The sequence below is a fragment of the Chiloscyllium plagiosum genome, unplaced genomic scaffold (assembly GCF_037043375.1).
Source record: "Chiloscyllium plagiosum isolate Xiang-an unplaced genomic scaffold, Cpla_swu_hap1 HiC_scaffold_38, whole genome shotgun sequence".
In the NCBI taxonomy this organism is placed as follows: Eukaryota; Metazoa; Chordata; class Chondrichthyes; order Orectolobiformes; family Hemiscylliidae; genus Chiloscyllium; species Chiloscyllium plagiosum.
Genome location: NW_028270176.1, coordinates 90,838,651 through 90,864,321, shown reverse-complemented (window position 1 = coordinate 90,864,321; position 25,671 = coordinate 90,838,651). Strand labels below are relative to the sequence as shown.

Here is a 25,671-nt window from a genome sequence, read left to right as displayed (position 1 = left end):
TTTGTTTGCCGTTTGCAGTTTGGGCGAGTACGATCCGGACTGGGATACCCTGGAAACAAGGAGTAGTTTTACAATGACCATAAGAGCTGCAGTGGTTTTATAGTGACCATAAGAGCTGTCGTGGTTTTCCAGTGACCATAAGAGTTGCAGGGGATTGCTGCGCAGGTTAGGAGCCGGCTGCGACCAGGTAACTCTGTGCACAGACCAAGGTAAGAAAAGTGATCTTTAAGTATTGCCTTGGTGTTCGGGACAACCTTAAGTGGTCGGGAAACGTACAGGAAGTACGGGGGAATTGGTAAGATCTAAATTAAAGCATATGTCAATGTAAAATAGACCGTGTCAGAAGGGCTAGTAACTGAAGGGCTGCTGAGGGTGCACTTTGTAATTAACTTATGGCCAGACGTCTAGAAAAATAGTGAGAAGTTAGAAGACTCGTTGTGAGACGCTCGTGTCTGTGAAATAGTGTGTGTGTGTGTGTGAGAGAGAGAGAGAGATAGAGAGAGAGAGAGAGAGAAAAGCTGAACCGCTAGTAGAAACTTTAACCCTTTGTGATCTGGTTTGAATGCACATTTGTTTGTTGGTGATTGAATGTTAACAGTTGAAGTCTAAAAACAAAGCATATAATTGGTCAGAATAATCGGACGAGTACGGTGTCGACTCAGGACCCTGAAGGGGGTGTTGAAGAAGGTGACAGCGGACCTCGTTAAGATTAATTAAATTTGCAATAATGGGAGGCACGGGGAATTGCCTGTGTAAGGATCGATCTGTAAATCATGTTAAAGGGGAATATATTCCACCTGACAGTCTTTGGGGAAATTGTTGGGTAATTGGGAACACCACTGCTGGACGCGGGAGAAAGATAAGGCTACAATGATAAAATATTGTTGTTTCGTTTGGACTAGAGAAAGTATTAAGGCGCCTGGTATTCCTTTTTTTGGCCCAAGTCTGGGTTCGATGAGGATTGGCTGTGTCAAGATTTTAATATATATGTCAATCGAAAAGAACCTACAGTCAAAAAGAGTCCGATTATGCGGCTTGTTGGATAGGGAGTGCAGGAGTAAAATTATGTCCCATGAATACGGAGGAATTAGGGAAAGAATTAATGACAAAAAATGAAAAAGGGAAGCCACAATGGGATCCCTTAATGTGTTTGCCGCCCCCATATACTACTCCCCGGAACGAACCTACAGCTCCTGAAGTAGAACCGAGTCCAGACATAGAAAGGGGAACGCACTCTGAACTAAAAGACGAAGAACCTTGGAGGCTCAGAATCACTCGAGCCTCCACACGTAAAGGAGGGGCAAAGATAATGGAAAATGTAAAATTATGTCCCTTAAGAGAGGTTCCGATTGGGGAAGATACCATCGGATATGTAAATACTCTCTTAACTAGCAGTGAAGTTATAGTCTTTCAAAAGGAAATGAAAAGTATAATATAAATTCTCAAATGTTGACACACATTGGAAAAATACTGACAGAGACGATAGGGAGTCAATGCGAGATCTCAGAGTAATTGTAATATTAGGAATTAAAGAGGCAGTACCCAGATCACAAAACCTTGTTAAGGCCTTTGAGGTACGACAAGAGAAGGATGAAACCCCTTCTGCATTTCTTCAAAGGCTCAAAGAGGCCACAAGAAAGTATTCGGGAATGGATCCCGATAATCCGGTAGCACAGGGACTCGTAAAGTTCCAGTTTGTAACTATATCATGGCCGGACGTACAAAAGAAATTACAGAAATTAGATGGATGGAGTGAAAGACAGATGGAAGAATTGTTACGTGAGGCACAGATAGTGAATGTGAAAAGGGAAGGCGAGAAGCAGAAACAGAAAGCCAAAATGATGGTGGGGACAGTAGAAGAAATAACAAAAAGAAGAATGGGATCAAGGGATAACAGGAAGGATAGGGAAGGATCCGAAAGACAAGGGTCAGATACCCGAGAAAGGAGGCAACAGGCAGGGTGTTATCATTGCGGGAAAGTATGGCATTTTAAACGGGAATGCCTGGAATTATCACGAGAAAGGGAAGCCATTTTCCTAATGACCATAGATGAAGTTTAGAGGAATCAGTGTTCCTTCCTCTTGAGACCCACCAGGAACCTTTGGTAAATCTAAAGGTGGGACCAAAAGGGGAGGAGACAGTATTTTTTGGTCGATACGGGAGCGGCCCGGTCATCCATAAGTTTTAGACCTACTGGCGTTAGATTAACTAACCAAAGAATCAGGGTTTTTGGAGTAAATAAGATGAAGCATTTTTATTATCCATTTTTGAGCCAACTTTAATTACGGGAAGTAGTGAAGAAATACCAGGACAGTTCTTATATATCCCTGACCTCGGGAGCAATTTACTGGGTAGAGATTTAATTATTAAATTAGGCCTAACAATAGAGGTAGAAAATCGTAATGTGACTGTAAAAATGGCCATGTTAACATCGAGTGATGAAAAACAAATCCATCCTGATGTATGGGCAAAAGATGGTCATCCAGGTCGGTTAAATATTGATCTGATAAGGATTACGCTGAAACAAGAAAATAAGGTAGTTCATGTAAAATAATACCCGATATCCCTAAACGGCCGCAGAGGTCTACGACCAGTCATAGATTCGTTGATAAAAACTGGGTTATTGGAACCATGCATGTCACCCTTTAATACTCCGATATTGCCTGTCCGCAAACCAGACAGAACCTATCGACTGCTGCAGGATTATTAGAGCAGTAAATCAATTGGTTCGAACACGGCACCCGGTGCCACCCAATCCATATCCTTTGTTAGGCAAACTACAGTGTGAGCATCGCTGGTTTACTGTGATAGATTTAAAAGATGCATTCTGGGCTTGTCCTCTAGCCACAGAAAACGAAGGGGTTATATTACAAATTGACAAAACCTGAACACGAAAAATTACAATGGACAGAAAAAGAAAAGGAGGGACGACAGGAATTAAAACGAAGCTTGATGCAAGCTCCCGTGTTGGCCCTCCCTTTCCTTGAGAAACCCTTCCACCTTTTTGTGACAGTAAATAATGGAGCAGCAGTAGGAGTGCTAACCCAGAAAACAGGAAGAAAGAAACAGCCCATAGCCTTCCTGTCCACAATTCTAGACCCTGTTTCGAGAGGTTGGCTTGAGTGCATACAAGCGGTCGCGGACACTGCCATTCTATTAGAGGAGAGCCGCAAACTCACCTTCGGAGGAGCGCTAGTTGCTAGCACTCCCCATCAAGTCAGAACAGTGTTAAATCAAAAGGCAGGAAGATGGTTGACGGACTCAAGAATTCTAAAATATGAAGCTATCCTTATGGAGAGAGACGACCTGGTGTTAACAACAGACGCTTGTTTGAACTCAGCCAACTTCATGTGGAAGGGAGAACCCCTAAATACGCGAGAAGTAGAACATGACTGTTTAGATATTATCGAGTATTCGACCAGAACAAGAGCAGACTTAAAGGATATTCTTCTACATGAAGGAGGTAGGCTGTTTATAGACAGGTCATCAAGCGTAGTACAAGGAAGAAGACATAATGGATATGCAGTAGTAGACGGTAGTGAAAACCGCACAGTTGAGGCTGACCGGTGATCAAATACGTGGTCAGCCCAAACTTGCAATTATATGACTTAAACCAGATCTTAAAGCGATTAGAAAATCGGGATGGGACAATTTACACTGACTCTAAGTATGCCTATGGAGTGGTCCATACCTTCGGTAAAATATGGCAAGAGCGTGGTCTAATCAATAGCTGGGGAAAGGAATTAAACGAAGAGTTGATAGGACAAATGTTGAAAAGTTTGGAATTACTCCGGGAAATAGCTATTGTCCATGTACCTGGGCATCAGAAGGGGAACAATCGAGAAGCAAGAGGGGAATTAGGGAATTACCAACTGTAGAGTTCAATGATAAGTTTTTTAAAAGAATTATATTGTGGCGCGCGGGTTTGTTTTGTCTGTCCTCAGGAAGAAGGGTCTGTTGACCCAGACACCTCCACTTGAGTTTTCCGTACATCGAATACAGCCGGGTGAATGGGTCCTGATCAAAACCTGGAAAGATACCAAACTGCACCCAAGGTGGGAGGGACCGTCCCTAACCCTCCTGACTACTGAAACAGCCATTCGAACTGCTGAAAAAGGGTGGAGCCATCACACTCGCGCTAAGGGTCCAGTAGACGCTCCTTCTTCCACGGCAGAGTGGCAAGTTCATCCTACAGAGGACCCTCTGAAAAGTAAGCTGAGCAGAAAGACTGAACTGAAATAAGAGACCTTTAACACTGCTGCCATTAATTGTAAGTGCTGTGTGGGTTCACCTTTCCCAGACGCGAGAGAAAGGGGTGGGTGAGTACGGGGATATTATTATCAAATAGGTACCATGAATAGAGTGACCAACTTCATCCTCTTGGTGTTAACGCTTTACGAAGTAGGGGTGGCATGTTCGAAACTATTAAAACTCCCTGAATCTGAATACCCGCAGGTAATAAAGAGTGATGTTTGCAGTCTAGTAGATTGTGGAGATGTAAAGGATCAGAGAGAATATAGTTCATTTACAATCAGTCTCCAGACGCAGATGCAGGAAACATTTGGGGTACAAGGATCGCCACCTGGCATCGCTATTCATCCCTTCCGCCCGTCCCCAGAATGTACTGATGAGAAATGCAACCCGATATACCTCACTATTAAAAATACCTCCTCTGAAGAATCCTTTCCTGCACGCTTTCTTCCTCCCCGTGAAAATGGGAGTCGGCCCCTCAGCAACAACTTTATGATCTTAATGGAAGCCCCTGAGGTTCCCTTAAAAATATGTCGGGGTGCAGTGACTGGGAGGTACCCTGGGAAATGTTTTGTGGGCTGCTGCTTTCAAATAATTGGAGAAAATGGAAAGCGAAAAGAACAAGAACCTTATATCCCTGACAGTGACCCGAATCTGGTAAAAGTTATAGAGGTCAAAGACTTAAAACAGACCCTTGAAATAGAAACTGGATTCAGAGATACAGATGCCTGGGTGGAATGGGTGAAATATACGGTAAAAAGCATCAACAAAAGCAATTGCCATTCTTGTGCCTCAGGTAGACCGGTGACTCGGGTGGTTCCCTTTCCGCTCGGGTGGAAGCAAGACAGTGCCGATATACTATGCATGATAGCCCTGTATCAGGATGAGACGGCGTGGGGAAACCCCGGTTGCCAGTAATTGCTGTCTATGTTTCCTTCCCTAAAGGGGAGAGAGTTAAAAACTCCCCCTATGTTTGTGAATGTGATTGGGAATCATACCTCCTGTGTACATAGGAATGGAACAGACCATTCCAGATTTGTAGGAGACCGAACGCTATGCTCGGAAATTGAATCAGTTTCTGAGACAGAGTGGGGAAGGAACTATTCAGCCTTAAAAGTACCCCGAGCGGATTTGTGGTGGTACTGTGGTGGGAAGATTTTAAGACCCACTATGCCCTCTAGCTGGCGAGGCACTTGTGCAATTGTACAATTGGCAATTCCATTTACCTTGGCATTTGAGATAGAGGGGAAGGCAGTGGAGGAGGATGTGCGAAGCAAGAAATCGATATTGGGGACTTCCTTTGATGACAGGATTTATCTTGACTCCATAGGGGTTCCTAGAGGGGCGCTTGACGAGTTTAAGGCCCGCAACCAGATTGCAGCAGGTTTAGAATCATTCCTATTTTGGTGGGTAAAAATTAATAAAAATGAAGATTGGATAAACTGCACTTTTTATAACCAACAAAGATTTATAAACTATACTAGAGATGCAGTCAAGGGAGTTGCCGAACAGCTTGATGCTACGAGCAGGATTGTTTGGGCAAACAGACGAGCACTGGACATGATTCTAGCCGAAAAAGGTAGTGTATGTGAAATGTTAGAGGGAAGTTGCTGTACCATTATTCCGAATAACACAGCACTGATGGGTCAATCACTCGCGCATTGCAAGGATTGACCACCCTCTCGGAGGAATTGGCTAAGAATTCAGGAGTGGACACGTCACTCACAGGTTGGCTGGAATCATGGTTTGGGAAGTGGAATGGGATGGTGGTCTCCGTTCTCACATCCTTGATAATAGTGATAGGGGTACTAACTACAGTCGGTTGTTGCATTATACCTTGTGTACGAGGATTAGTCCAACGATTAATTGAAACAGCCTTAGTGAAACAAATGACCCTGCAGGGTAATCAAGCTGAGGGACTCCATCTACTGAACAACAAGGGAATGGGCCCTCTTTTGGAATTGGGCATAATAAATGAGAGTGCAGAGAACGAACAGCGAAGGAAGAGCCAAAGGTTACTTCATGAATTTGAGAAACAAATAAGATTGTGAACCTCATCACTTTAAGGTGTGAAAAGGGCAGATGGTCCCCATACTGGGTGTCGAACCCGGGCTGCCTGTGTGAAAACCAGGAACCCTAGTGTATGGTAAAGAAAATATAAGTGGAGTTTAATTTACATAAAGGGAAGTTACGTAGCGGGGCGAGGTGACCTCATGCAGCGCAAAGGTATTACTATGTACATGTTCCAATGCTCATTGCTCACCTTCCTAATGCACCTGAAGCTATTCCTTGCAAGATTTAAGATTGTGAACCTCATAGCCAAAAAAGCATAAGAGGGCAGGAAATACAAAAATGAATTAAAGGAGACTTAGTAAGTGCAGAAACTACAGATATTTTTAAAAAGGGGGGAATTGTGGGAAATAAGAAATGTAGTTTTCTGCAGGCGATATAGAAATGTAATTGTTGTAAGTGCTAGTGGAGTGCAATTTCTGGAGATGGTTAAGGGGTGAGACATTGTACAAACGGTCACGGAATTCTTCTAGCGTGTAGTATACTTAAGGCTAAGACTTTAATGAATATAGGGGGTCTTTTATAGAAGTAGTTTCAAAGAAAATAGTTTTAAGCTCGGAAATAACTATGGAGTGTTGTAGCTGACCACAAAAGAAGAAATAAGGGTCTTTTCACAATAAAGCTTATAGTAACAGGACAAAGAACGCAGATATCCGAGGTCAACCTGGTACAGACAGAAGGAAAGAGAAAAACAAGTGATGTAATCATCTTAAGGTTATGTCAAATAAGGGACTGAAATGAAATAAATGATTATGATAGTGTAAGAATAGAGAAAGCGTGGGGGGGGGGGTGGGGGAATGTGAGCCTGCGGCACATAGACTGTAGAAAAATGATTGTATAACTGATATCTTAACACTCTTTGCCGGGCAAGCGGAGTGTCCTTGTTTCCATGGCTTTGTCTCCGGCTGATTTTTAAGTGAGTTTTGTTTCTAACATGGGAGAGAATCCTTCAGGACAGCAACGTTTCCACCCTCCGTATTAGAAACTGGGAAGGACTGACCTGTGTCTGCTCTCGAGTAATCAAGTGTGTGGGAATGTTCTAGGAACCATCTGTCCTTATGGATGCGTCTCTGTGTGTTTGGGGAGGGAGGGTTTCTTGTGGTTTATGTCACATTTTTGTCAGTAATTCAGATGTTACCATTGGTTATTCCAGCTCCAATTATTTTGATAAGTCCCTGAATACGGGGACACATTTAAAAATCTCACTGGGTCCCCGATCAAACGGGGGTCCCTTTACCTCCAGGCTGATGGATAATGGCTTGTTTTTCTTCCTCACAGTTAACGTAGTGACCATCTACGTCCTGCTTTATAAAGATTGTGGATTGTCTCCATGTGTCAGACGTTACCTGGGGGCCATGGCAGCGGCGGATCTCCTGGTCATTATCCTCGACCTGATCCTGAGACACATTCCCATTGTTTATGATGAACAGTTTTATTTCCTGCGGGACTCCGTTCCCATGTGTAATATCCACGCCGTCCTGCTTTATGCAGCCACTGACTGCTCTGTCTGGTTCACCGTCACTTTCACCTTTGATCGGTTTGTGGCCATTTGTTGCCAGAAGCTGAAAAGTAAATATTGCAGTGAGAAAACGGCGGCTGTGGTTCTGGGAGCAGTGACTGTGCTGAGCTGTTTAAAGAACATTTCCTGGTATTTTATGCTCACGGCTCGGTATTGGCTGAGGAACACCCCCTGGTTTTGTGATATAACAGATGCTGTTCGATTTTCCAGTGTCTGGGTCACAATCGAGTTCCTCCAGCACATTCTAACCCCGTGTGTCCCATTTCTCCTGATTCTGCTGCTCAATGTTCTCACCATCAGACACATTTTAGTGACCAGCAGAGCCCGCAGGAGACTCTGCGCTCACACCAATGGGGACGCTCAGTCTGACACAGAAATGAGAAACCGAAAAAAATCTATCATATTACTGTTTGTGATCTCGGCCAATTTCATCCTGTTATGGTCAACGTTAATGCTGTATTCTATATGGTACCGGATGGATGATATTGGTTATTACTCTGTATATTTCCATTCCTTTGTGCAGGAATTGGGCTTCATGCTGCAGCTCCTCAGTTGCTGCACAAACACCGCAATTTATGCCGTGACCCAGACTAAGTTCAGGCAGCAGCTGAAGAATGTGCTGAAATATCCCTTCACCCAAATCCATCCATCCATCAAATTCCCTCATTAATCAATCCATCCGGGACTTTCTCATTTCAGTTCAGTGTTTTAGCGATGGAGCAGCCTGTCGCTATGGTAACAGACTGAGGGTAGCGCTGGTTTGTCCATCCTTATCCCACAGGGGGGTTACAGGGAAACATTTCAATGTTTCTCACAACACAGGGGCCAGTGAGAAAAGGCACCATCCCACTGACTGTACCAATCACTTGCATTTGTAAACAATAAAAATGTTCATTAAAGCGTGCCGAGCAGCAGAGTGACCGATGTTGTTGTGTGTCTTTGCATTGGAGAAACTGAGCTGGAGACAGACAGACTCAGCCCCAAGTTCTGGTCCTCTGGGGAGGGGAGGGCACCGCGCCCTGAGCTCAGGAGCTGGGTTTAACTCCCTCTGTCCTTACTTACCCTTCTGGGTCTCCCACTCCAAATTGGCTCTCAGCAGAATTCACCTTGCTCCCTTTTTCCCTCTCCCTCCATATATCCCTCCCACTCTCACAATGCACTGCTATTTCTCTCTCCTTATCCCATTTACACACTCAATTCCACTGTCATTGCCTTCCCCAATCTCATTCACTCTCTCTATCTTGCGATCATAACCTCTCACTGTTACTGTCTTCCTGGAATCCTTCGGTGCTGAGGAAACAGAAGAGGGTTGTCTAACTTCAGGCCGATGGTAGGGAACAAGAGATTCGGACGACATGTCAGGCCATCGCCAGGGCAACAGTATGGAGCTCGGGCCAAACGCCATTGCTTGGGGACACAGTGGGTGTAAGAACAGGAGCCGTTACTCGGGGGTAACAGGTGGAGTGGCACCATAGACTGTGTCTGAGACTGGTACAACAGGATATCACAAACATTGTGTGGGACATACAGTCTGTTACTCAGGGAATAGAATGGGAATGGGGTTAAAGGCCATTTAGAGGGGATCATCTGGGTCGGTGTTCACAGGCAGAAGCTCAGTTTAAGGTGTGTGAGGAGTGTGATGGTGGGAGATTGCGTGGGTGTGTGAGTGTAATGCTGGGAGAGTGTGCGAGGGAGTGAGCCTGATCTGGGGGAAGTGTGGGGGTGAGCGTGACGGTGGGTGTGGTGTGGGGCAGTGTGTGTGAGGGTGGTGGAGTTTGTGGGATGAGCGTGACGGTTAGGGTTGTGTGGGGCAGTGTGTGTGTGATGGTGGTGGAGTGTGTGGGGGTGTATGTGATGGTGGGGGTGGTGTGGAGCAGAGAGTGTGATGGTGGTGGAGTGTGTGGGTGTGGGCATGACGGTGAGGGTGGTGTGGGGCAGTGTGTGTGATAGCGCTGGAGTGTGTGAGGGTGAGCGTGAGGGGGAGGGTGGTGCGGGGTGGTGTCTGTGTGGGTGGGGGAGTGTGTGGTGGTGAGCGTGAAGGTGGGGGTGGTGTGGGGCTGTGTATGTGATGATAGTGGAGTGTGTGGTGGTGAGTGTGACAGCGAGTGTGGTGCGTGGTAGGCTGTGTGATAGTGGTGGAATGTGTGGGCGTGAGTGTGATGGTGTTGTTCAGTGTGTGTGAGGGTGTTGGAGTGTGTGGGGGTGAGAGTGACGGTGGGCATGGTGCGGGGTAGGTTGCGTGAGGGTGGTGGTGTGTGTGGCGATGAGCGTGGCAGTGGGGGTGGTGTGGGGCAGTGTGTGTGATGGTGGAGCAGTGTGTGGGGATGAGCATGATGGTGAGGGAAATGTGGGGTGGAGTATGTAATGGTGGTGGAGTGTGTGGGGGTGAGCCTGATGGTGGGGGTGGTGTGGGACAGAGTGTGTGATGGTGGTGGAGTGTGTGGGGTGAGCGTGCCGGTGGGGGTGTTGTGGGGCAATGTGTGTGAGGGTGTTGGTGTGTGCGGGGGTGAGCGTGACGGTGGGGGTGGTTTGGGCAGTGTGTGTGTGATGGTGGTGTGTGTTGGTGTGAGCGTAACGGTGGAGATAGTATGGGGCAGTGTGTGTGAAGGTGGTAAACTGCGTGGGGGAAAGCATGCTGGCAAAGGAGGTGTGGGATTGAGTGCGATGGTGGGGAGTTTGGGCCAGTGTGCGTGACGGTGGGATGGTGTGGAGCAGTACGTGTGATGGTGGTGGAGTGAGTGGGGGTGAGAGAGACGGTGAGGGTGGTGTTGGGTAGTATGTGTGACGGTGATGGTGTGAGTGTGGGTGAGCGTGAAGGTGGTGGTGGTGTGGGGTGGAGTGTGTGATGGTGGTGGAATGTATGGGGTGAGCGTGACGGTGAGGGTGGTGTGGGGCAGTGTGTGTGTGATGGTGGAGTGTGTTGGGGTGAGCGTAATGGTGGGGCAGGGGTGGTGCAGTGTGTGTGAGTGTGGTGCACGATGGAGGATGGGCGTGACGATGAGGGTGGTGCGGGGTATGTTGTGTGATGGTGGTGGAGTTTGTGTGGGTGAGCGTGACGGTGGAGGTGGTGCGGGACAGTGCATGTGATGGTGGTGGAGCGTGTGGGGGTGAGTGTGACGGTGAGGGTGGTGTGTGGCAGTGAGTGAGAGGGTGTTGGCATGTGTAGTAGTGAGGGTGATGGTGGGGGAAGTGTGGGGCAGTGTTTGTGATGTGGTGGAGTGTGTGGGGATGAGCGTGACGGTGAGGGTGGTGTGGAGCAGTGTGTGATGGTGGTGGAGTGTGAGGGGGTGAACGTGACGGTGAGGGTTGTGTGGGGTTGTGTATGATGGTGGTGGAGATTGTGATTGTTAGCGTGACGCTGAGGATAGTGTGGGGCAGTGTGCGTGGAGGTGGTGGGGTTTGGGGGGTGAGCATGATGTTTGGGGTTGTGTGGTGTGAGGAAGTGTGAGTGATGGTGGTGGAGTGTGTAGAGGTGAGCATGACGCTGAGGGTGGTGTGGGGCACTGTTTGCGAGGGTGGTGCAGTTTGTTGGGTGTGAGCGTGACGGTGGGTGTCGTGTTGGGCAATGTGTGTGAGTGTGGTCGAGAGTATTGTTGTGAGCCTGACACTGAGGGTGGTGTGGGACTGTGTGTGTGGTGGTGGAGTGTGTGGGTGTGAGCGTGATGGTGAGGTGGTGTGGAGCAGGTGGAGGGAATGTGGTAGAGTGTGTGGTGGTGAGGGTGATGCTGGGGGTGGTGTGGGGCATTGTGAGTGATGTTTGTGGAGTGTGTGGTGGTGACCATGACGGCGGGGGGTGGGGGGAGGCAGTGTGTCTGATGGTGGTGGAGTGTGTGGCGTTGAGTGTGATGGTGAGGGTGGTGTAGGGAAGTTTGTGGGGATGAGTGTGACTGCGAGAGTTGTGCGGGTTAGGTTGTGTGATGGTGGTGGAGTGCGTGAGGGTGAGCGTGATGGTGGGCATGGTGCGGGGCAGGTTGTGTGAGGATGGCAGAGTGTGTGGGGTGAGCGTAAATGTGGGGGTGGTGTGGGGCAGTGTATGCGATGGAGGTGGAGTGTGTAGAGGTAAGCGTGATGGTGAGGCAGGTGTGCATGTTGTGTGATGGTGGTGGAGTGTGTGGGGGTGAGCGTGAATGTGGGGTGGTGTGGGGTGGAGTGTGTGGTTGTGGTGGAGTATGTCGGGGTTAGAGTGATGGTGGGGATTTTTGGCCAGAATGTGAGACGGTCGTGGAATGTGTGGCGGTCAGCATGACAGTGGGCTAGTGTGGGGTGGTGTACGTGAGGGTGGTGGAGTGTGTGGTGGTGACCATGATAATGGGGATTTTGGAGCAGTGTGTGAGACGGTGGTGTAATGTGTGGTGGTCAGCGTGACGGTGGGGGTGGTGTGGGGCAGTGTGTGTGAGGGGGTGGAGTGTGTGGGTGTTATCGTGACAGTGGGGGTGGTGTGGGGCAGTGTGTGTGAGGGTGGTGCAGTGTGTGGTGGTGCGCGTGACGGTGAGGGTGGTGTGGAGCGGTGTGTGTGATGATGGTGGAGTGTATGGGGTTGAGCGTAATAGTGAGGCTGGTGAGGGGCAGTGTGTGAGGTTGGTGGGGTGTGTGGGTTGAGCGTGACGGTGGGCGTGGTGTGGGGCAGTGGATGTGAGTGTGGTGGAGTGTGTGGGTGTGAGCGTGACGGTGAGGGTGCTGTGGGGCGCTGTTTGTGATGATGGTGAGGCTGGTGTAGGGCAGTGTGTGTGATGGTGGTGGAGTGTGTGGGGTGAGTGTGATGGTGGGGTGGTGTGGCGCAGTGTGTGTGATGATGCTGGAATGCGTGGAGGTAAGCGTTATTGTGAGGGAGTTGTGGGGCAGTGTGTGCGAGGGTGGTGGAGTGTGTGCGGGTGAGGGTGACGGTGAGTGTGGTGTAGGACAGTGTGTGTGATGATGGTGGAGTGTGTGGTGTTGTGCGTGACGGTGAGGGTGGTGTGGGGCAGTGTAGGAGATAATGGTGGAGGGTGTGGATGTAAGCGTGACGGTGAGGGTGGTATGCGGCAGTGTGTGTGAGGGTATTGGAGTGTGTGGGTGTGTGCGTGATGGAGGGGGTTTTGTGGGGCAGGGTGCGTGAGGTTGGTGGAGTGTGTGGTGGTGAGCGTGACGTTGAAGGTGGTGCAGGACAGTGTGTGTGATGGTGGAGGAATGTGTGGGGGTGAGCGTGATGGTGGGGAGGTGTGGGTTGGAATATGTGATGATGTTGGAGTGTGTGGGGGTGAGCGTGGTGGTGGGGTGGTGTGGCGCTGTGTGTGTGATGGTGGTGGAGTGCGTGGAGGTAAGCGTAATGACAAGGGAGTTGTGGGGTAGTGTGTGTGACGGTGGTGGAGTGGGGCTGTGCGTCACAGTGAGGCTGGTGTGGAGTAGTGTGTGTGAGGGTGGTGGCGTGTGTGGGGATGAGCAGGACCTTGGGCTTGGTGTGGGGCAATGTGTGTGAGTATGGTGGAGTGTGTGGTGATGATGGGGGTGGTGTGGGGCAGTTTGTGAGATGGTGGTGGAGTGTGTGAGTGTGAGCTTGACGGCGGGGGTGGTGGGGGGCAGTGTGTCGATTGTTAGTGGAGTGTGTGGTGGTGAGGGTGATGATGGTGGTGGTGTGGGGCAGTGTGTGTGTTGGTGCTGGTGTGTGTGGGGGTGAACGTGTCAGTGAGGGTGTTGTAGGGCAGTTTGTGGGGATGAGCGTGACTGCGAGGGTTGTGCGTGTTAGGTTGTGTGATGGTTGTGGAGTGCGTGATGGTGAGCGTGATGGTGGGCATGGTGCGGGGCAGTTTGTGTGAGGGTGGCGGAGTGTATAGGGGTGAGCGTGAATGTGGGGGTCGTGTGGGGTGGAGTGTGTGATGGTGGAGTGTGTAGGGGTGAGCGTGATGGTGGGGGTTTTGGGCCAGGTGTGTGAGACGGTCGTGGAATGTGTGGCAGTCAGCGTGACGGTGGGGGTGGTGTGGGGCAGTGTGTGTGAGGGTGGTGGAGTGTGTGGGGGTGCGCGTGACGGTGGGGGTGGTGTGGGGCAATTTGTGTGAATGTGGTGGAGTGTGTTGGTGTGAGTGTGACGGTGGGGGTGGCGTGGGGCGGTCTGTCTGATGGTGGTGGAGTGTGTGGGGTTGAGCGTGATGGAACATCAGAGAGAGTGTGTGAGTAAGAGAGATAGAGACACACATTGTACATCAGAAAGAGTGTGTGAGTAAGAGAGATAGAGACACATAGTGTACATCAGAAAGAGTGTGTGAGTGAGCAAGAGAGAGAGAGTAAGCGTACATCACAGAGAGTGTGTGAACGATAGAGACAATGCACATCAGAGTGTGTGAGTGAGCAAGAGAGAGAGAGAAAGTGTACATCAGAGAGAGTGTGAGTGAAAGAGAGAGACAGATTACATCAGAGAGAGTGAGTGAGAGAGAGACAGTGTACATCAGAGAGAGTGTGTGAGTGACAGTGGCAGATAAACAGTGCATATCAGACAGACTTTGTGAGTGACAGAGAGAGACAGACAATGTACATCACAGAGAGTATTTGAGCGATAGAGAGAGCGACAGTGCACATCAAAGTGCGTGTGTGAGTGAGCAAGCGAGAGAGAGACAGCGTATATCAGAGAGAGTGTGTGAGTGTGTGTGTGTGGGAGAGTGCACATCAGACAGTGTGTGAGTGAGAGAGAGAGACAGCGACAGAGAGACAGAGTACGTCAGAGAGAGTGAGTGTGAGACAGTGTACATCAGAGAGAGTGTGTGAGTGACAGAGGCAAATAGACAGTGCATATCAGACAGACGTTGTGACTGTTTGTGAATGAGAGAGGGAGAGAGAGAGACAGAGTATATGAGAGAGAGTGTGAGTGAGAGAGAGAGAGAGACAGAGAACGGGAGAGACAGTGTACATCAGACAGAGTGAGTGAGTGAGTGAGAGGGAGAGAGACAGTCTACATCAGAGAGAGTTGTCAGAGAGAGAGACAGAGAGAGAGAGGGAGAGAGAATTTACATCAGAAAGAGTGTGTGAGTGAGTGTTAGAGCTACAGTGTACATTAGAGAGAGTGAGAGGGAGAGAGACAATGTACATCACAGAGACTGTGTAAGAGAGAGAGAGACAGTGTCATCAGAGAGAGTGTGAGAAAGAGAGAGAGAGAGACAGACAGAGTACATCAGAGTGAGAGTGTGAGGGAGAGAGAGACAGACAGTCAGACAGCACATGAGAGAGTGTGGTTGAGTGTGGGAGAGTGAGAGACAGTGTACATCAGAGAGGTTGTGTGAGTGAGAGAGTCAGATAGACAGTGCATATCTGACGGACTGTGTGTGAGAGAGAGACAGACAGAGAGGTAGACATAGAGAGAGAGTGTGAGTGAGGGAGAGAGTGACAGTGCACAGCAGAGAGAGTGTGAGTGAGAGAGAGAGAGACAATGTACAACAGAGACAGTGTGTGAGTGAGAGAGATAGAGAGATAGCACACATCAGAGAGAGTGTGTGAATGAGAGAGAGAGAGTGCACATCTGAGAGAGTGAGAGTGAGAGAGACAGTGTCCATCAGAGATAGTGTGAGAGAGAGCCAGTGTACATTAGATAGAGTGTTTGAGTGAGAGGGAGAGAGACAGTGTATATCAGGAAGAGTGTGTGAGTTAGTGAGAGAGAGGGAGAGACACAGTGTACATGAAAGCGAGTGTGTGCGTGAGACAGAGCCAGCGTACATCAGAGAGAGTGTCTGAGTGACAGACAGAGTACATGAGTGAGTGTGTGTGAGTGACAGAGACAGATAGACAGTGCAAACCAGACAGACTTTGTGAGTGTGAGAGTGAGAGAAGAGAGAGAGACAGAAAGAGAGAGACAGACAGTGTACATCACAGAGGGTGTGTGAGCGATTGAGAGACGGAGACAGAGACAGAGAGTCAGAGTACATCAGAGTGTGTGAGTGAGAGAGAGGGAAGACAGTGCACATCAGAGAGAGTGTGTAAGAGAGATAGAGACACACAGTGTACATCATAAAGAGTGTGTGAGTGAGCAAGAGAGAGAGAGTGAGCGTACATCACAGAGAGTGTGTGAACGATAGAGACAGTGCACATCAGAGTGTGTGAGTGAGCAAGACAGAGAGAGAAAATATACATCAGAGAGAGTGTGTGAGTGAAAGAGAGAGAGAGAGAGAGGCAGAGTACATCTGAGAGAGTGAGTGAGAGAGAGAGAGAGACAGTGTACATCAGAGTGTGTGAGTGACAGTGGCAGATAAACAGTGCATATCAGACAGACTTTGTGAGTGTGTGTGAGTGAGAGAGAGAGAGACAGACAATGTACATCACAGAGAGTGTTTGAACGATAGAAAGAGAGAGAGTGCACATCAAAGTGAGTGTGTGAGTGAGCAAGAGAGAGAGAAAGACAGTGTATATCAGAGAGAGTGTGTGAGTGTGTGTGTGAGAGAGAGACAGAGACTGAGAGACAGAGTATGTCAGAGAGAGTGAGAGAGAGACAGTGTACATCAGAGAGAGTTTGTGAGTAAGAGAGATAGAGACACACAGTGTACATCAGAAAGAGTGTGAGTGAGCAAGAGAGAGAGAGTGAGTGTACATCACAGAGAGTGTGTGAACGATAGAGACAGTGCACATCAGAGTGTGAGTGAGTGTGAGCAAGAGAGTGAGAAAAAATGTACATCAGAGAGAGTGTGTGAGTGAAAGAGAGAGAGAGAGACAGAGTACATCAGAGAGAGTGTGTGAGTGACGGTGGCAGATAGACATTGCATATCAGACAGACTTTGTGAGTGTGTGTGAGTGACAGAGAGAGACAGACAATGTACATCACAGAGAGTGTTTGAGCGATAGAGAAAGAGACAGTGCACATCAAAGTGATCTGTGAGTGAGCAAGAGAGAGTGAGAGACAGTGTGAGAGAGATTGTGTGAGTGTGTGTGAGAGAGAGTGCACATCAGACAGTGTGTGAGTGAGAGAGAGACAGGGACCGAGAGACAGAGTATGTCAGAGAGAGTGAGAGAGAGACAGTGTACATCAGAAAGAGTGTGCGAGTGAGCAAGAGGGAGAGAGTGAGTGTACATCACAGAAAGTGTGTGAACGACAGAGACAGTGCACATCAGAGTGTGAGTGAGTGTGGGCAAGAGAGAGAGAAAAAATGTACATCACAGAGAGTTTGTGAGTGAAAGAGAGAGAGAGAGACAGAGTACATCAGAGAGAGTGAGTGAGAGAGAAACAGTGTACATCAGAGAGAGTGTGTGAGTGACGGTGGCAGATAGACAGTGCATATCAGACAGACGTAATGAGTGTTCGTGAGTGAGAGAGAGAGAGAGCGAGACAGTGTACATCAGTCAGAGTGAGTGAGCGAGAGACAGTGTACATCAGACAGTGTGAGTGAGTGAGAGGGAGAGAGACAATCTACATCAGAGAGAGTGCGTCAGTCTCTGTCTGTCTCTGTCAGAGAGAGAGACAGACAGAGAGAGAGAGAGAATTTACATCAGAGATAGTGTGTGAGTGAGTGTTAGAGCTACAGTGTACATTAGAAAGAGAGTGAGAGGGAGAGAAACAATGTACATCGCAGATAGTATGTAAGAGAGAGACAGTGTACATCAGAGAGAGTGTGAGAAAGAGTGAGAGAGACAGACAGTTTATATCAGAGTGAGGGTGTGAGGGAGTGAGAGACAGACAGACAGACAGCACATCAGAGAGAGAGTGGTTGGGTGTGGGAGAGTGAGAGACAGTGTACATCAGTGAGACTGTGTGAGTGACAGAGTCAGATAGACAGTGCATATCTGATAGACTGTGTGTGAGAGAGACAGTCAGAGAGAGAATGTGAGTGACAGAGAGAGTGACAGTGCACATCAGAGAGAGTGTGAGAGTGAGAGAGGCTGAGAAACTGTGTGCATCAGAGAGAGTGTGTGAGTGAGCGAGAGAGAGAGACAATGTACATCAGAGACAATGTGTGAGTGAGAGAGAGATAGAGAGATAGTATTCATCAGAGAGAGTGTGTGAATGAGAGGGAGAGATAGTGTGCACATCTGAGAGAGTGAGAGAGTGAGAGGGAGAGAGACAGTCCACATCAGAGAGAGTGTGTCAGAGAGAGCCAGTGTACATCAGATAGAGTGTCTGAGTGAGAGGGAGAGAGACGGTGTATATTAGGGAGAGTATGTGAGTTAGTGAGAGAGAGAGGGAGAGACACAGTGTACACAAGAGAGAGTGTGTAGGTGAGAGAGAGCCAGTGTACATCAGAGAGAGTGCCTGAGTGAGAGACAGAGAACATGAGTGAGTGTGTGTGAGTGACAGAGACAGATAGACAGTGAAAACCAGACACACGTTGTGAGTGTGTGTGAATGAGAGAGAGAGAGAAAGAAAGAGAGACAAACAGTGTACATCACAAAGAGTGTGTGAGCGATAGAGAGACGGAGACAGAGTACATCAGAGTGAGTGAGTGAGAGAGTGAGACCGTGTACTTCAGAGAGAGTGTGTGAGTGAGAGAGAGGGAAGACAGTGCACATCAGAGAGAGTGTGTGAGTAAGAGAGATAGAGACACACAGTGTACATCAGAAAGAGTGCGTGAGTGAGCAAGAGAGAGAGAGAGAGTGAGTGTACATCACAGAGAGTGTGTGAACGATAGAGAGAGAGAGAGACAGTGCACATTAGAGAGTGTGTGAGTGACCAAGAGAGAGAGAGAAAGTGTACATCAGAGAGAGTGTGTGTGTGAAAGAGAGAGAGAGAGAGAGAGACAGAGACCCAGAGTACATCAGAGAGAGTGAGTGAGAGAGAGCCAGTGTACATCAGAGAGAGTGTCTGAGTGAGAGACAGAGTACATGAGTGAGTGTGTGTCTGTGACAGAGACAGATAGACAGTGCAAACCAAACAGACTTTGTGAGTGTGTGTGAGTGAGTGGGTGAGAGAGAGAGAGAGAGAGAGAAAGAGAGAGACAGACAGTGTACATCACAGAGAGTGTGTGAGCGACAGAGAGACGGAGACAGAGAGACAGAGTACATCAGAGAGAGTGAGAGACTGAGAGAGAGACAGTGTACATCAGAGAGAGTGTGAGAGAGTGACAGGGCACATCAGAGAGAGTGTGTGAGTGAGCGAGAGAGAGTGTATATCAGAGAGAGTGTGTGAGTTAGTGAGAGAGAGGGAGTACATGAAAGAGTGTGTCTGAGTGACAGAGAGAGCCAGTGTACATCAGAGAGAGTGAGTGAGTGAAAGAGAGAGAGAGACAGTTTACGCTAGAGAGAGTATGTCAGTGAGAGAAAGAATGACAGTGCACATCAGAGAATGTGTGAGAGTGTGAGTAAGATAGAGAGAGGGAGACTGACGGTATACATCAGAGAGAGTGTGAGGGAGAGAGAGAGAGGAGGATAGTGTACAACAGAGAGCGTGTGTCAGAGAGAGTGAGAGAGAGAGAGGGACAGTGTACAACAGAGAGAGTGTGTCAGAGAGAGAGACAGACAAAGGGAGACAGAGAGAGAGAGAGAATTTACATCAGAGAGTGTGTGAGTGGGTGTTAGAGCTACAGTGTACATTAGAGAGAGAGTGAGAGGGAGAGAGACAATGTACATCACAGAGAGAGTGTGAGTAAGAGAGAGAGACAGTGTACATCAGAGAGAGTGTGAAAAAGAGAGAGAGAGACAGACAGACAATGTACATCAGAGTGAGAGTATGAGGGAGAGAGAAAGACAGACAGACAGACAGCACTTCAGAAAGAGAGTGGTTGAGTGTGGGAGAGTGAAAGACAGTGTACGTCAGAGAGAGAGTGTGAGTGACAGAGTCAGATAAACAGTGCATATCACAGTGTGTGAGAGACAGACAGAGAGAGACAGAGAGAGAGACGGTGTAAATGAGAGAGAGTGATAGTGCACATCAGAGAGAGTGTGAGAGTGAGGGAGACAGAGAGACTGTGTACATCATTGAGAGTGAGTGAGTGAGCAAGAGAGTGAGAGAGAGAATGTACATCAGAGACAGTATGTGAGTGAGAGAGTGTGTGTGTGAGAGAGCATACATCAGAGAGAGTGTGTGAATGAGAGGGGGAGAGACAGTGCACATCTGAGAGAGTAAGAGAGTGTGAGAGAGAGACAGTGTACATTAGATATAGTGTGAGAGAGAGTGACAGTGCACATCAAAGAGAGTGTGTGAGTGAGAGATACAGATAGACAGAGCATATCAGATAGACTCTGTGAGTGAGAGAGAGAGAGACAGTGTTCATCAGAAATAGTGCGCGAGGGAGAGAGGGACAGTGTACATCAGAGAGAGTGTGTGACTGAGAGAGAGCGAGAGTGAGAGAGAAAGAGAGACTGTAAACATCGGAGAGAGTTTGTGACTGTGTGAGAGAGAGATCCAATGTACATCAGACAGTGTGTGTGACAGAGAGAGAGAAAGAGAGAGAGAGAGAGAGACAGAGAGTGTACATCAGAGAGAGAGAGAGAGAATGGGAGGGAGAGGGACAGTGTACATCAGAGGGAGTGCGTGAGGGAGAGAGAGAGTGACAGTGTACATTAGACAGTGTGTGTAAGAGAGAGAGAGTGACAGTGCATATCAGAGAGAGTGTGTGAGTGAGAGAGAGGGGTACTTTGTACATCAGAGAGAGTGAGAGAGCGAGAGAGAGAGAGAGTGACAGAGACAGAGAGACAGCGTAGGTCAGAGAGAGTGTGTGAGTAAGACAGAGAGAGAGATAGACAATGTACATCAGAGAGAGTATGTGAGTGAGAGAGAGAGAGACAGTCAACATCAGAGAGAGTGTGTAAAGTGACAGAGAGTGAGAGACAGTTAAATGAGAGTGTGTGAGTGAGAGAGAGAGGACAGTGTAAATCAGAGCGTGTGTGTGAGTGAGAAAGTGAGAGACAGTATACATCAGAGAGAGTGCGTGCATGAGAGATCCAGATAGACAGAGCATGTCAGATAGACTGTGTGTGTGTGAGATATATATAGAGAGAGAAGGAGGCAGTATACAGAGACAGTGAGTGATTGAGAGAGAGACCAAGTGCATAGATCATGGAAATGGAACAATACAACGCAGTACAGGCCCTTTGGCCCTCGATGTTGCGCCGATCCAAGCCCACCTAACCTACACTAGCCCACTATCCTCCATATGCCTATCCAATGCCCGTTTAAATGCCCATAAAGAGGGAGAGTCCACCACTGCTATTGGCAGGGCATTTCATGAACTCACGACTCGCACATCCGAGAGAGTGTGCGAGAGAGAGAGAGAGAGAGAAAGAGAGAGAGAGTGTACATCGGAGAGTGTGTGAGTAAGAGATAGAGAAAGGGAGAGTGCACATGAGAGAGAGTATGTGACAGAGAGAGAGAGAGAGAGAGAGACAGTGTACATCAGAGAGAATGTGAGTGAGAGAGAGAGCGGGACTTCGTACGTCAGAGAGAGTGAGAGAGAGAGAGACAGAGAGACAGTGTACATCAGATAGAGTGTGTGAGTGAGAAAGAGAGCGCGAGAGAGAGAGTGTGTACATCATAGATAGTGCGCGAGGGAGAGAGACTCAGTGTACATCAGAGAGAGTGTGTAAGTGAGAGAGAGATCCAGTGTACATAGAATATAGAACATAGAACATAGGAGAATACAACGCAGTACAGGCCCTTTGGCCCTCGATGTTGCGCCGATCCAAGCCCACCGAACCTACACTAGCCCACTACCCTCCATATGCCTATCCAATGCCCGCTTAAATGCCCATAAAGAGGGAGAGTCCGCCACTGCTACTGGCAGGGCATTCCATGAACTCACGACTCGCTGAGTAAAGAACCTACCCCTAACATCTGTCCTATACCTACCTCCCCTTAATTTAAAGCTATGCCCCCTCGTAATAGCTGACTCCATAGGTGGAAAAAGGTTCTCACGGTCAACCCTATCTAAACCCCTAATAATCTTGTACACCTCTATCAAGTCACCCCTAAACCTTCTTTTCTCCAATGAAAACAACCCCAAGTGCCTCAGCCGTTCCTCATACGATCTTCCTACCATACCAGGCAACATCCTGGTAAACCTCCCCTGTACCCCTTCCAGTGCCTCCACATCCTTCCTATAATATGGCGACCAAAACTGCACACAATACTCCAGACGCGGCCACACCAGAGTCTTATACAACTGCAACATGATCTCAGGACTCCGGAACTCAATTCCTCGACCAATAAAAGCCAGTACGCCATATGCCTTCTTCACCACACTATTTACCCGGGTGCCAACTTTCAAAGATTTGTGTACATGGACACCAAGATCCCTCTGCTCATCCACACTACCAAGTATCCGACCATTAGCCCAGTACCCCATCTTTTCGTTACTCTTACCAAAGTGAATCACCTCACACTTAGCTACATTGAACTCCATTTGCCACTTTTCTGCCCAGTTCTGCAGCTTATCTATATCCCGCTGTAACCTTCCACATCCTTCCTCACTGTCAACAACTCCTCCGACTTTCGTATCATCCGCAAACTTGCTCACCCAACCTTCTAGCCCCTCCTCCAGGTCATTTATAAAAATGGCAAACAGCAATGGTCCCAAAACTGATCCTTGCAGAACACCGCTAGTAACGGAACTCCATGATGAACCTTTACCATCAACTACTAACCTCTGTCTTCTTCCAGCCAGCCAATTCCTCATCCAAACCTCCAACTCACCCTCAATGCCATACCTCCGTATTTTTTGAAGTAGCCTACCATGGGGAACCTTAGCAAACTCCTTACTAAAATCCATATATACCACATCTACCGCTTTCCCCTCGTCCAAATCCTTAGTCACCTTCTCAAAGAATTCAATAAGGTTTGTGAGGCACGACCTGCCCTTCCCAAAACCATGCTGACTATCCTTGATCACATTATTCCTATCCAGATGTTCTTAAATCCTATCCCTTACAATTCTCTCTAAGACTTTGCCCACAACAGAAGTGAGACTCACCGGCCTATAGTTACTAGGGTTATCCCTACTCTCCTTCAAGAGAACCACACTGGCACTGCTCCTGTAGACAACGAGGGCATAAAGATCAAGGCCAATGTCTCCGCAATCTCCCCCCTTGCTTCCCAGAGAATCCTAGGATAAATGCCATCAGGCCCAGGGGACTTATCTATTTTCACCCTTTCCAGATTTAAAGAAGTTGACGACAAAAGACATGTCCATCTGTCGACATTGTTTGATTATTAACTCAACGCTTGCATCCATGATGGCCACATTGTCCGCAACGCACAAATTAGATATTTAAAAGAACTTTCTCCATTTGCCTAGGTGGGTGCAGCTTCAATACCACTGAAGGAACTGGACACCTTCCACGACAATACGGTCACTTAATTGTACATTGTTCAATACCTGAATATTTATTCCCTTAACTGCTAAAGCACAATTGCAGCAGAGGGTACCACTGAGAAGAATAATTAGGGTAGTAATCCAGGCTTTGTTGACAAAGCTTCAAAGCTCAAAAACTGGACCGACTACAAGGACAAGGTTGAAGATGCACTGAAAATTCACCATTTGCGAATTACCCTGCAATGCACCTGCCAGCATGACTTGGAGAGGAATCAGTGCTAAGTTTATTGAGTGGTGAAGCGGTCTTGTTGGTCAAAGATTTAAACTTCAGCCTTCTATCTTTTATCTTACAATTTTCAAATATGTTGACTATTGCATGGACCAGACTTGTGCTCATTCCTTTCGTTGTTTCCTAAACTGGCGGTTGCTGAAGATCGAATATCATCCTCAGCCTGTGGTCAACAATCGAAAATATCCGAAAACCCTCTCGAACAACTGATGTCCCTGTCCAACAATCTTCAGAGATCTGTGAATGTCCACTCCAAGATCTCTTTGTTTCTGTGCACCACTCAGAATCCTCACTGTTATTGTTACAACTCCCCAAATTCATAACCACGTATTGGTCTGGATTCAATTACATTCGCCGTTTTTCCTTTCCACCTGATGGATACATCCCTGTGGTCCCTGACGTTATTCAACATAATCAACTACACGACTATGCATCGTCAGTAAACTTCTAAATCATGACTCTGACAACGAAGTTTGAATTATTGATTTACATCAGGAAACAGTGACACTCCACTGGAATCAGGCATCCAAACATGGTACATTGCTGGATGGGATGCACACCCGCAATAACAGCAAAATCGGACCCTTGCTGTCATTTGTGAAGCTGATGGCGACTCTGCAGGTTGGTCTCGTGACTGATTCCTTCTCACATATGGGAGTGGTGAATGACCTGTCCACATTGTGACTGAGAAAATGAGTTTTCACCTCCGCTGGTAATTGAAAACCTTCCTGCATTCCACCCCACCCACCCCACCCACCCCACCCACACCGCCTCCCCTCCACCCCCCCCCCCCCCAACCAATGGACCTGACTTCTTGGCGATGTTGGTATCATTTTCGCTGTTTAGATTGGATAATCAGTTGAATTTGAGTCCACACAGAGACAACTCCCAATTTTCCCCGTCATCCAGGTTTTTTTTTATCCTTCCTTATTCCCCCACAGAGTTTAGCCACCATAGTCTGAACAGAATTTATTGTTCAATCTTAATTCACCTTGAACTACGTCAGGGGGGATTTATGGGTGAACTCCACTGTTGTGGGTCTGGCATCATATGTTGTCAAGTCTCATTAAGAACGGCAGATTTCCCTTTCGAAGGGACATGAATGATTGGGATTTTAGCAAATTAAAACATTTTGTCTCTTTTCCTCTGATCGGGTTGATATTTCAGACTTTATTCATCGAATTTAAATAGCAGCAGCTGACATGTTGCAGAGTTTAAGGATTACTCGCCCTGTATATCGTCACTACATTTGCAGATGACATGAAGATTGGTGGAGTAGCCAGAAATCATAGGGACTGTCAAAGAATGAAGGGGAATATAGATAGACAGAAGATTTGTTCAGAGAAGTAGCAGATGGAGTTCAATCCAAGCAAATATGCAGCGATGCATTTTAGGAAATCTAATTCTAGAGCCAACTATACTGTAAACGGAAGAGCCTTGGGTAAAGTTGACGAACAGAGTGATCTGGGAGTTAAGGTCCTTTGTACCCTGAAGGTGACTGCACAGGTGGATAGATTGCTCAAGAAGGCATATGGCATGCTTGCCTTCACCGGAAGGAGCATTGAGTATAAAAGCTGGCAGGTCATGCTAAAATTGTGCAAGATTTTGGTTCGGCCGCGTTTCGAATATCTGTTCATTTCTGGTCGCCAAATTACCAAAAGGAAGTGGACGTTTAGGAGAGAATGCAGAAATGGTTTACGAGGATATTGCCTGGTATGGAAGATGGTAGCTCTGAAGAGAGGTTGAGTAGTTTACTTTTGTTTTCTTTAGAAAACACGAGATTGAGGGGTCCTGATTGAGGTCTACAAAATCATGAAGGGTACAGACAGGGTTGATAGAGATAAGCTTTTTCCCAAGGTGAGGTGGTCACACGTTCAATGGGAGACGTGAAACGTTTAAGGGAGATAGACATGGAAAGTGTTTTACACAGAGGGTAGTAGGTGCTGGAATGCGTTGCCAGCAGAGGTAGTAGAGGTAGGCATGATAAGTTATTTTAGGGTGCATTGTTAAGGAAACTTTCAGAGAATGCTTCCAATTCATCGACCTCTCGTGACCTCCAGCATGCTTCTGCTGAGTCAATCTGCAGTGCGGGTTAATGCTGCTAGTGTATCTTAATAATCTACTAAACGGTGACAAATATGTCCTTCCTCCCCGCCTTTGACCAGGAGCACTCCCAGCTTTGGCATTTCATGCGCCTCTGTGCCGTCACAGAAGAACCACGGGCTCACCTTCAAACCAGTCAATCCATTTCAATACCACGGTCATGACATCAATTCTCATGTAGCAGCTTTTACTGATATGGTCAGAGATTATTGGAACATCAGGCTCAGGAAAAGGAAACAGGGCAGCAC

The 25,671-nt window shown here is 47.7% G+C and overlaps 1 pseudogene; it reads left to right on the top strand.

Annotated features, from left to right (window-relative positions):
* The first annotated feature begins 4,353 nt into the window (after positions 1-4,353).
* Positions 4,354-6,302, top strand: LOC148139735 (uncharacterized; annotated as a pseudogene).
* Positions 6,303-25,671: the final 19,369 nt, after the last annotated feature.